The sequence below is a fragment of the Pungitius pungitius genome, chromosome 10 (genome assembly GCF_949316345.1).
Source record: "Pungitius pungitius chromosome 10, fPunPun2.1, whole genome shotgun sequence".
NCBI lineage: Eukaryota > Metazoa > Chordata > Actinopteri > Perciformes > Gasterosteidae > Pungitius > Pungitius pungitius.
In genome coordinates this window covers 19,322,008-19,334,827 of record NC_084909.1, presented here as the reverse complement: position 1 = coordinate 19,334,827, position 12,820 = coordinate 19,322,008, and the positions used below count along the sequence as shown (strand labels likewise).

The window sequence follows — 12,820 nt, the reverse complement described above, 5'->3', positions numbered from 1 at the left end:
AGCACACGCGTGACAAGAGGAAACTTCCTGTTGTATTATGGGGTTCAACCCCGCTGTCAATACCAATTCTCCTCCAAATTGCTCGTCTCGATTTGAAAACACGGGCAAAATGTTTCAAGGCGCTCTAGATTAAAAGCGCTATTAGGCAAGAAAATGACTAAATTAGTTGAAATGTTACTGGGAACATGGGGATTAGGAGCGAGGAGCACGCTGTCCTCCTGTACGCTTAGATGAGCACAAAAGGGTTCATAAAGAACTAGTTTCATGAGCACATATGGGATATATGCATAAATGTAATCATATGTATTGTACTCAACACATTTCAATGAACGTTTACTTCATTAAATTCATAGCATTTTGTCAACAGACTATTTATCTGCACTTGCATTGAGCTTGTGGAACTGTATTGACGTTTCTCCTGCTTGTGTGAAGGGTATAAATAAAATAAAAAAGAGTATAAATAGCTGTACTTACGTTGGTCAAATGTATCCCCAACTTCTTTTGTGATTATAGCTGTGGAGGCCACATAGCTTTTCATTACTTGAGTGGCTTTTGAAAGGTCGCTCTGAGCCAATCAGGCACTGATTTACAGCAACAGGATGCAGCGGTTTTAACACTCGGACGTTCCCGTTTGTCTGCAACAGCACACAAAGGAAATGCTTCTACGTCTGTATGGGGCAGTAATAAGAACGCAGCATACCTTTGAGAAACAAGAGCTGACTTTAAAAAAATAATGAGAAATAACGACTATGAAAGTACCACTCAATGTTTTCCTGTTAAAACCACTCACAAGATTAGATAAGCCTCTTTAAACAGCCATTCTGCCCAGTGAAGCCCATGTAGACCTGACTTCAAACTTCCAATCAGGGGGGCAATGAAAAGGCAAAGTAAAACAATGGAGCATTACAGTCAAAAATAATTGTGTGTTGTGGGTACAAATATTCACTAACATCGTATGTTATGATGTGACATAAGTGGCCTACAAGCCAGCAACATAACCAGCACTAAGTGACTTTCCTTTATCAAGTGTGCAGCCCCAGTTAGGAAAGGGGGTGACAGTCCGCTGTTACCATGGCGATGCTCGCAACCGGCGTTCCTGTTGCACTGAGGTGAAAGTGGACCGAAGCTCCTTCTCCTCCTTCCTCAAGAAGAAATTGATTTGCGCACCAACGTATTGGGGGATTCAAACTGCAGGATCCATTGCAGGTGTCCCCCACACCTCTTTGTCCCCTTGTTCTGCATCGCTTGTTTCACGTCCTGTGTGGGTTTTCCAGAATCATGCTATGACAAAACAAAGGATCCCTTTGACTCCAGGAACAAGTAATCCACTGAAATAACACATTTTTATCTTCTGATGAACTCAATTCTAATGAAAAACACGAAGGAGCTAACTGTTCCGGGTTGTTTTTGCCACGTGGACGTGCTATGAATAAAGCATCTGTGTGGCCGGGGAAGTAGGATGAAAGTAACAGTCCAGTGAGTGATGCATCATTATCGCAGGGTGGGGGGAAAGCATTAGTGGAAAAGGGATAGGCTACGACTTGGGGGTGTAGGATGGACTGGTTTGAAAAGCTTGCACTAATGACAAAAGACTAATCTGATTTGATTTGGCTGAAATGAATCAAGTACATCCTTGGTCCCCAAATACATGAAATGACAGGAAATGGCATGTCCAAAAAAGCAGAGAAAAAAAAGGGGGACTGTTGGTGAAGAAACACAATAAGAAGTGTTTGAGTTCCATCCAATAAGATCATTTCAACTTCACTGAAAAAAAGAGCAAAGCAAAGAGAGGAGCACACAAAGGGGAGATGGAGCTCACATGCAGGCGGAGCTGATAACAGGTCAGTGTGAGGAGGCCATCTGAAGCCACAGCGCCTGGCTTGGCTTAACAGGATTGGCTGCTGTGTTGTGGCTTGGACACTGTTGATCCGTCTTATCCTCTTACTGCACCTTAAAGTGTGGAGGAAGGATACATAGCGAGCTGTTGCATTCTCCTGTTTCCCCTCTTTACACCTGCGGCATAAGACAACCTCCATGGCCCTTCAGAACCACCCGTGTGACCTTTCAAAAGACATCGCTCTTCTTCTCTTTGAATCCCGTGTAGTGTCAATTTTTCATGTCACAATTTAGAAATGCAAGCGGCTCTTGAGGTTTCTTACTAGTTTACTTCCGCAGTTGATAAAGGGAAACGAATCCTGTGTGTCTCAAGAGTGTTTATAAATAAGATCTCAAAGATCATGTGTTTAGGTCCTTGTCACATGAATTCCTTCATAGTTAAAAATGAGCCATTTGTACACGTTCATAGTGAGTGAGTGAGCTTTTTTAAGTTATTCAAAAGAAGTGGTGAGTGAAGGGGAATTCTGTGCAATGCTGTCTGCAACCTTACCACTAATTAGAGTTAAACTTTTAATACACACGCTGTGTTTTCACAGGCCTGATTCCCATTTCCACACTGTCAAGTGACCCATAGAAAGAACAATATCTATTCCTCCACATCTTGCATGTTTTTTTTTGCCACCATCTCAAGTTACAAATTGTGCTTTTCAGCATCTTGGATATAAAAAAAGAAAGAAAAATGACTGGCGTCTGAAGTTAAGTAGACTGGACCAATCGGCCCTATCAATGAGCTGAGCCTTCACGACATAAAGGACTAAAGCCCTGGGCCTTAATTGAGTTAACTGGATGCACCAACACACCCTTTTTCCCTTCTTCTGTGGGTGGCTAAAATCTTGAAATTAAATAAGATAATGGAGAAGAGAAACATTATTGGATTACTCCAAAAGGGTCATACGAAAAACCGTTCCTCTCACAGCAGGCTAGCAGCTCCCCCAGTCTATCGCTCCACATTTGCATCCATCCTCCGCCCCTCACTTCCACTTTGAATCGCATTAACCTGCAGCGATGTGCCAATGTGCCAACGTTAGCTTATCTAAAAGATAACGCCCTGCTCTCTGGAGGATGCTCAGCTATCGGGGTTTTGGAAGAATTGATCTTCCCGTCATAACGTCCAGGAAATCCATCCACTGCTGTCAAAGCAGTACAACAGCAAAGCGTGTATTTCCTGCAGATCTTGGAGGACTTGGGAGCTCGGATAGAATTACCATTTGAGTTTGGAAGAAAAGCAGCTAGATTTGATGAAGCAGGTGTTTTAAAAAGCCTGTGTTGGCAGTTTTGAAGGGTTGTTTTGGTGTACAAGCTGCTTCTGTTGGTAGAGAGGAATTAGTCGTGGCTTATGATATTGGTGCAATGAAGGCAAAATGCTGATGATAATTGCTGACAAAACTAGAACAAAGTTGTTGGCTTTAAATGTAATTTTGAAAAAGAAAAGATTCTCCTCCATCTGCCACAGGTTCAAGATCAATATCTGTGTGGATTACAGTTACTATATGTTTCTACGAGTAGGGTTATACCCCTAAAAGTGTTCAGCATTCCTTGTGTAACTCCACAGGTAGAGCACAGCAGAAACACTGACACAGGCCATGTGTTTCAATATCGTGCCACTATGAGCCAATAAATCCACAAATAATCACTGTCATCATTCCCTCGTAAAACCAGTAAAACGTTGCTGTGACTCATTCACAATACATTCAGTAAGGAGGGCTCTGTCTGGGACGGCTGCCGTTGTCATGACTTAAAATAATGTTGCCGTGTTCTAAGTTCCAACATTATCAAGTGTGTTTTTTTCAAACCTTAACTTATTATTATATTGAACAGACTCCTTGTGAATAGCATAAAATGCATTACTTACTAGTTGTACTAATTCATCCTGAATAACACATTCGTAGAGCAAAGCCAATAGCTATACATGACAGGGTGAGGCATTAACTCATGCAAAGCTCTTTTCAGGGGCCTTCTCCCCCCCCCACTATAAAACATAAAGCCAAGTGTTGAGCTGACAGGTGACTGAGAACTTGGAGCCAATCCGTCCTCCTCCCGGGTTTCTCACAATTTGCAAAGACATTTAAGTCATAAAATTTTCAGTCGGAAGGACTTTGACCCATTGAAGTCGATGTCGACATCACTTTGCTGAATAAAAAAACATAATGTCAAATTATACAGCTTAGCTGCAGGGTCTCTAGCGAGGCCATTCGGGTTTGTCACCGTGTTTAAGTTTCTCTTTTGTCCCCGATCCCAGAGAGCCCGAACCTTCCAATAAAAGACTTCAATTTTGAGTTTGTTTTTTTATGAAGCCCAGGCGGGTGTCAGCAATGACGACGAGGCTGATAGGACGAGTGTCAACACAGGTGTCAAAGGTCCCTCTCACCAGATTTTGTTGTCATTCAAACTCTTGGCTAAATATTCTTCCACAAAAGGTGTAGAGGAGCCGGGAGACAGACAGCTTGTTGACATTTTCAGTCATCCCCCCCCCCCCCCCCCCCCAAATAAAATAAATATAATAAAATATATAAATAAAAAAATTGACGGCGTTAAAATGGATTTGCGTTAACGTCGTTCATAGCGCATTTAACTGACAGCACAAATCAAAATATACTATTGGATGTACATTGGTTCCATTCTATTACCACCTGTTCATTTTTATGCCTATTGATTTCTTCTCTCCTAAACTAATGCGTGTTTTTCATGTACTGCAATAGGAGCCTCATCAAGAATTCAGTTGTATGGTAAAACATTATAAATTAAACACATCAGCTCTAGCATTGCATGTATGTAGTGTGTTGCTATAGTAACGGTTGCTGTACAAGAAAAGCGCCCTACTAAAATGTTCTGCCGAGAGCAGTGATGACATATCGTGTTGCACTGCATGGCGTGGCATCTTGAGGCGCCGTATCTGCCTCCATTACAGCAGATAAACCCTGGAAGCGTCCTATTTCACGCGGACGCCTCTCACAGAAGACTTATTACGTTGTCAGCGGCGCGCTTTAAGAGGGGGGCCGGGTCGACTTGTCCCATCCATGTGCAAATCAGGCCTGCCTCACTTGCTGCCGCCAACAGGCCCGTCTGAGTGGATACTTATTATGCTGTCAGTGTTTTCTTTAGAGAGCGTCTCTACTGGGTTGAGTTGTTCAGATGAGCCCCCACTCCAAAAGGGGGGCCTGTGTTTACTTCATCTGTGGTAGCATCAGGTGACCTTTACAGCCTGGCGTTTATGTGGTGTTACATGGACCACTGCAAGCTCATGTCAGTACCACATAACTGCAATTCATCCTCTTTCTTTTGTTCACCTGTGGATAAAAGTCTCCATCTTCTTCTTCTTCCTTTTGATTTGTCCCTGTTGTCTTCAAGTCCTTTACCAGCGAGATGGCTTCTCAAGTTCTGCTTTGATCTGGAGAAAAGAGAGGCATGTACTCTCCTGTCGGGTCCACACAGTCATTTCCAGTAGATGACACACTGCGTTAAACAGACGAAGAGAAGAAATTCACTACTCTGTTTTCTACTTCATCCCGCTGATTAAAACCGTTGTCCCTCAGGTCATTGTGAAGGTTAATTCACTGATCAAGTGTCACTTTTGAGTTGCAATGACCTGTCAGTGAGATCTACGCTACTTGTTTAAGCTGTAATTTATGTGCTGGTCCTACACAGGCAGCAGTTTATAAACAGTAGGGGAACCACATGACTTGATAATTATCTTCTAAAACCCACGGTCTTAAACTGAGACCTCCTCTAACAACATGAGGGAGAATTCAAATAATGTTGTTGAAATATGAGGTTTTTATACAGGATAAGTTGATTTCATGATAATGTATTTTATGTTAGAAAAAATCTTCACGTGTGGTTTTGACAGAGGGTCTACTCATACAAGGCCACATAATAAAACTCACAATACAGCCAAATATTTCTGATTTCTGACCTTCAACATAAAAAAGCAATGTGTGCTACTTTCTCCAGCATCACATAACAAGCTCTAGCCGGCTATTGTGCAATGTGACTTCTGCGAAGACTTGCCCACATCCAAGATCTGCTTCAGTTTGGCGGAGGAAGCGCACATTGTTATCTTCTAAGTTTCATGTTTGTGTGATCACAGAGGGCTGAAAACCTGACACAAATAAGTTCCTTTACAGAGGAAATGCGTGGTAGCTGATGCCAAGATAATGTTAAAAGCACTTGCACATGATACGGCTCCAGTGAAACCAAATAGTGTTTTTTATGAAAAGCTGCTGGTGATTAATCTTGTATTTCCGTGTTCGTCCGTGAGAAATCTATCAAAAAAATCTTTCCTCTATCTTAACTCCATCAGGTTTTAGAGGAGAGCTTTTCTACAGGAAGCGTAGTGTTAGTACCTCAAACAACAGTGACGTTAAACCCTCAAACATGTGTTGAATCACGAAAAAATGAAAAGACGTCTCACTCCTTTTAAGTGGAAAATGTTAGTCCATGTCTCCCCACCTAAGTATTAAACTAACCGCTGAATGCGACAAGTTGACACATGTTGTTGAATGTCATTGTTAGACAGGCTGCCTGTAATTCACCAAGTGAAATAGAAGGTGAGGCCCACAGAGGTTATACACAAGAGGGAAAATTACATTATTCATTCAAAAGGAGTGCATTGAGCCTTGCAAACTTGTGATGAAAACACTTAATGAGGTTGTTTTTTGCAGTATATCTTGTGTCAAGCTGAGAGTTGGGCTCAATGCTTGCGTAATTTAAGGAAATATGTCTATCTAACCTATTAATCCAATTCTATATGTAACCTATACATCAAATTCTGATCCCTTATTCTCTCAGAAAAAATCTCAGAGCACATCTGTTCACATGAATCTCATCAGGAATCAGCCGCCAACCGACAGTCCGAAGGTACCGGGACGTGAGAAGCGTATCGGGGGAAACCAGAGGGCTTTATCAGCGGTATCTGTTAAAGACTTCATGTATGCCTTTGATTGTTATTGGAGGAAATTGTAACACAAAGATGAACAAAAATAATTTAACATAAGGTCAACAGTGATCAAATACTGACAAGTACCAAAGAAAAAAAAGAAACCTTTCGCAAAGAGTCAGTGTGACTTTATGCTGATTCGGAGGAGACAGTGGTGCACACCTGTGTGTCCCACGACAACAATGAAAAGTTCATTCACGTCATAGTTTCCACCCTCGGCTGTCGGTCATCCTGTGCCGCGGACCCCGCCCCTTACGGAAACACGGGGGTGGGGGGGGTTGTGCGACACGTGACTCATTCAGTAAGGCGGAGCTGTTGACCGAACGAGTGTTACAGTACCGACGGGTCCTAAAACCCCGCACCGTGGATGCTGCTGGACACCGGCCATTTGCCCCCCAAGTCAGGTAAGCCTTCTCTGTCTGTTCTTCTTCCTTTTATAAAAGCAAAAGTCGACAGTTGTCTCGGTGGTTTGAACGTGTGGAGGGAGGCGCGTGTTTTACGTCGCGGGGTTTAACGTTAGCGGCTCCCTGCGCTTTTCCTCCTCGGAGTCCAGCCGGCTGCTGTTATTCTGCTACACTTGACTTGTTTTTATAATGTTTGTCTCGTTTCTTCGTTTCTTCTGGCGGAGGGAAAGTGAAATCGTTGCGCAACAAAAGTGGAGTGAATTTTTAAAGAGCTGTCGACTGGTCGTGTTGTGCAACTTTGTTACTTCGCCACTTTAGATTTTAATAACGTTAAAGTGGAACTTCTAATGGCGCGAAGCTCGCGACATTGCTTCAAACCCAAACTGTCATTTCGGAAAATGTACTTTTGTGTACAACGGACGACTAACACCTAACACATTATCGAACTTCAGTGTCTTTATGTCTTCATGTGTCCAAGTTGTGCTGCTGTCTCTCCCTCCCCGGTGAGAGGTTCGCGTTCACAGATGTAGCGGAGGATTTGGTCACCGCGTAATTATCGCGTGTTAATCAGTAGGTAACCGACCGTCACGCGCCAACATGACACGTTCCAGTGCGGTGCAGCGTAGTTGTGTCCTGTCTGTGTAGATAGCTCCGCTCAACACTAACCTCTGCACACATTTCTATAAATACCACGGGCTGGAGTGCGTGCGCGCGTGTGTGTGTGTGTGTGTGCGCGCGCGCGGCGGGGTTTTGTGCTGAGGTTGAAGTGGCCGCTTTGGGTGTAAACTTGTGTCTTCATGAAGTGTAAACACAAGAGAGCAGCAGCAGCACGAAGGAGCTGGAGGTAGTGTCTGATGTGTTGTTGTTTTTTGCATGTTTATTATCCTGAAAGATTCTCTATCCATCCACTGTAAAGCCTTAAAGTTGTTTAAGACACATCTTCAGATTTTCATCTATTCATTTTTCTTAATTTTATGAATGAAAGCTAAAATAAAAGTGATTTCACTGCAGTATGTCCATCATGGAAACAATGGATGAGAATAATTTGGATGAGTTAACAAGTAAATTTAAACACAGTAACAGAAGTAACCCTTGCTTAGACGAGTCTTTTTTTTTTAGCAGTTACTTGAGCCTACTTCCCCACGAGGGACAGGTGTAAACTTTTGTATTTTTGAGCTAAACCTATCTGGATGAAGAAGAGGTAAATGGATTTTAAATCCGGTTTCAAACGTTGATAAATCAGGCTTCCTTTTGGTCATCGAACCCATTTGTAACGAGACACTTCAGAAAAATACAAGATAATCTGTTATTGATGATGATATTGATTCTCTTAACTTTCCCCATAACATTTCCACACCGGAAGCTAACTTTGGCTCGCTGTGCCTCTGAGCCACTAAGAGTCCTTTCAGCTCTCACTAGTGGAAACTATTCCCTGAGCGTTAAGAGCTCTGGAGGACTGCTGCTGCTACGCTGGTGAACGGCGGGCCCCACAGGAACAAGGTCACTGCAGCCTCCTGGAACACATTTGGCTCAGCGTGCTCCTCCTGGAGGACGACTCTGCAGAGAGCACAAAAAAACAGGATCCTCTGTGTCCAAAGTTGTGTCTGTTATTCCCTTTTTGTGCCATCTGGGCATTTCTTTGCACAAGTGCAAGTCAATAAGCTGCTGAAGACGTCGCACATTTCCACATTGCTGATAATAGAGCCAGTTGGTAAGGGATTCAGAGTGGCTGTAGAGTAGAAATGTATTCTGACAAATAGGTGTTATACTCAGGGACTACCACTCGTGTCTCCATAGCATTAAAAATAAACAGCAATAAGGGTTAATGTGCAGTTTGAGATTTTGATGTGACTTAAAAGATGATCTTTGATATCATCTTACTCTTTTTAATTCAATAGTTGAACAAGCCATTTGGGATTAGCGTCAATCAAAGTGATCCTTCACAAAGAGGAAGCGTTCATAGGAATGTGTGGTTTGTGATGTTCATTTCTATGTTGATCCTGCATTATGGTATTTATAAGCTGCTGATGGTGGACCCGTAAACACTTCAACTTCTTTTAACTCATTACTCTTGGTGTGTTTGTTGCATATTTCTGCAACAATAAATCTTTTTTAATTGGATTGTTTGGAACAGGCAGTAAACACCAGGCATTTCAATTTCAAATTTTAGTCAGTTGGGGAAAAATGTCTCTCACTGCACACATAATTTAATTGTGGTGAAATGATGCTTTTAAACAACAAAATGGATTTGGGGATCAAAGGCACAGGGATATGTTTAATCACTGTTAATGCGTTTCTCTGAGCGAGTGTCTTCTAAGAAACCCTCTTTGTGAATGAATCACCTGCAGAAAATCAAAGTCACCGCTTCACATTTGCATTTTGCGTGTGAAGATTTGTGGAACTAAAGTGTCTACTAATAATATATTACTGGATTTGATGCACAAACAGAAATAATACAGTCAATGGATGACTGCGGGTTCTAAATCCATTTCCACAATACTAGGTAAAATAGATACTCTAAATCTACGCTGACAGTCCGACCTGCTTTCAAGTGCACGTCAGTGTCTGTCGAACCCCCCTCTGGCCAACTAGCAGTCCCTGCCTGCTCGGTGCTCATGTGGCTCACACACAAACATTGTACATATACAGTTCACTTTAAGGTGAGGCTGGTGCCGCAGGCGCTGCAGTGAGAGACCGGCACTCCTCGAAGCGATGTCTTTTATTCTCTTCCTGGAGGTCCCAATCAGAGTCATTGGTGCGAGGCCAGAGTCTCAGCTCCTCCCACCAGGAGGCTCCTGGCAGAGGAGTCACAGCCAGCCGAGTTGGAGGGTCTTCACAGTCCTGTTGATGCTGTTTGCGCCGTTAGCTGCTATCCGCCGACGTAGAGTTAAGATCTGTGTGTAACCAATAAACAACCCTAATTTTAACTTTAGAAAACCGTTAACATTAAAATCTTTTTGTCAAGTCACTTACACATTGCAATTGGGATTTTACTGCATATGATATTCCTTTGGTAAAGACGTGCTTAATGAAGATTCGCTTCTTCTAACTAGTATTCTTTGATGTGGTTATCGACCAATGAGCTTTTTGAATCAAATCAATCCCATTTACGATGGGCCAACATTCACATCCCGTTCTTACCAACATTTCGGAGCCCTTAACTTCGACGTCAGGCCCCAGACCTGGCTTTGCAACCCCCTCCCACTGCTCACTGCTGGAAGCTTGCTTTTTTGTGGACATGTTGTCACTTCAATAGATACTAATGTGAACTAATACCACTGTTGTTCTCAGGGACAAATGAGGAGACAGGAGCCTGTAACGCACATTCGCACATTAACTGCCATTCAGCATATTATTGTGTCCATGCATCGTTTTAAATGCCACTAATACAACTCAAGGGAAATCCGTTGTTTCACCACAGTCTCTGAGCAATAGTTTTTTTGTCTTTCATCTAAACCAACCATTTCCAGTTTGAGTTTATTGTCTTCATTTTTAGGAGTAAACAGAAAGCACCAAGGTCAGTGGAATCGATCATTACACAGCTACATCATCTTTTCTCATTAGGCTAATTGTTGTGCAACTCAATAAAAGAAAGGAAGTTGGATATCGGCCAGAGGGACAGTAAAACGAGACAAGAGAAAGATTCAAAGCAGTAAAACGGGACCGAGCGTTTAATGGATAACTGTACAGAAGCTCTCAGGCTCAACTGATGTGATTTGAGGCTTGATGAATCCTTGTGGTTACCCATTGAGTTAATGGCTGCAAAACATTCTCCCAGATTGAGTCCCCTATACCCTTTTGTGCCTCACTCCAATAATAAGCCCGTTTTAGCCCCTTAGTGCTCTGCGGGGACTTTGTCCAGACTTTGAACCCATCCGAGCTCAGTTAGAAAGTGTTGGAAGGGTTGGCAGTTGGGAAAGGCATACTTGTTTGTGGACATGTTGTGGATGTCATGCTAATGGTTACTAATTGAGTCTATTAATTACATTACATGTCATTTAGCTGACGCTTTGTCACATGCATTACATTTTTGCCTGGGGAGCAATTAGGGGTCAGGTGTCTTGCTCAGGGCCACTTCGACGTGGCACACGGGGCAGCCGGGATTCAAACCACCAACCTTGCGGCTTCCAGCACATCACACTACTCCATGCGCCACCATCGCCCGGGGTGGCATTGTTGTGCTTCGTGACGGGATCCTGTGGTGCTCAGGCACACTCAACCAGCAGGACTGTGCAAACTGTCCCACCACCCTGCCTACCTTTTTACTTTGAAACTTCTGGCTACCCATTTATTTATTTCTCTCACATGAACATTGCCGGCAGGAGTTGCCATCACAGTTGCTGTTTTTGCCAATCCATCAGGTCCAAGGACTGCAATGCTGCTCACTTTGATTCCAAATTGTCTCATTTTGTTGCATTTGCAAAGCCCGAAAGCAAACGTTGCTTCTGAACCGCATTTTGACTGAAGATGAACTTAAACGTGACACAAGTTGTAGCATCAGTTTAGTGTGAAGCCATAGACTTGCTTTGGGTTAAGAGTCTGACAGCAGCTTCACACTGTGGTGTTTCATGTCGACAGGGATAATTAACAACGGATACGCAGAGAGAACGTTAGATACACGGGTTAAAGAGTGAGAGTGACATTGAAGGAGTGCTAGCAATAAGGAAAGGGAAGTCAAGTGGGCTTTTGCCATTTACGGTACTTGGCAAGCTGCACGATATGATGCTACTTCCTGCTTTTTATTAGACTCTGAATAGTTGGCCTTTTGTTGCCAGGGTAACAATGCATGGGTGTTTGGTTTTCCATGAACAGCAGACGTGTGTGTGTGTGTGCGTGTGTGAGTGAGAGAGTATTACCACTGTATCCCTGCCATTACTACAGGATAGCTGACAGTATGTCAAACAATAAAAGGGCTGACTTATCAAATCTCAAATGCCATGTAAAGATGTTGTCACACACACATTGTCTGTTCGCTATGCTGTAAATTCAGCGTTTGAAAGTCAAGATTCCACAGCTCTCTTTTCAATAACCTCATGCAGGGCTGATCCATCTGCTTCGCTGTGATGCGCCATTACATTTTATGCAAACAATTTAAAACCCAACATGTCTCTCCAGGTTTCACATCAATTCTCTCTCTCTGTCACTCTGTCACTCAGCACTTCCCCCAAACCTAAAACATTAAACATACCTGTAGAGTTTCGGTTTGAGACAGCCCAAATACTTTGTCTTTTGTTTCTTTTCTGTGCCCTCATGCTCCATGAAGACATAATCTCTTCAACAGAAGCTGTGTGATATTATTGAGGTGAGGGGTAAAATTAGAGTTGGCCACAACTGTATTTTTCAAGATTTTCTTCATGTTTATTTATTTTACAAAGGACGTCACTCTACATTTCAGCTTGTCTTCAACCACTAATTTCTACGGATGATGCACAAGAAATGTCAGGCAAATTGCCGCTACACAAGAAACATAATCCATTGTTATATCCGCAAATTTGATCGTGGTTTTGGTGGCAGCCCTCCTCACCATGTTCAAAAGCCGTGTCAGTCATCTTACAAAAATAAAAGAGAATTTACATGAGAATGC

The 12,820-nt window shown here is 42.8% G+C and overlaps 1 protein-coding gene across 5 annotated transcripts in view; it reads left to right on the top strand.

Moving 5' to 3' along the window:
* The first annotated feature begins 7,141 nt into the window (after nucleotides 1–7,141).
* hdac4 (histone deacetylase 4) overlaps nucleotides 7,142–12,820 on the top strand; it is an 89,024-nt gene continuing 83,345 nt past the window's right edge. For all 5 annotated transcript variants that reach the window (XM_062564954.1, XM_062564952.1, XM_062564953.1 and 2 more), the window contains exon 1: nucleotides 7,142–7,236. The gene's annotated coding sequence lies outside the window, so the exon portion shown is untranslated. The remainder of the gene's footprint in view (nucleotides 7,237–12,820) is intronic.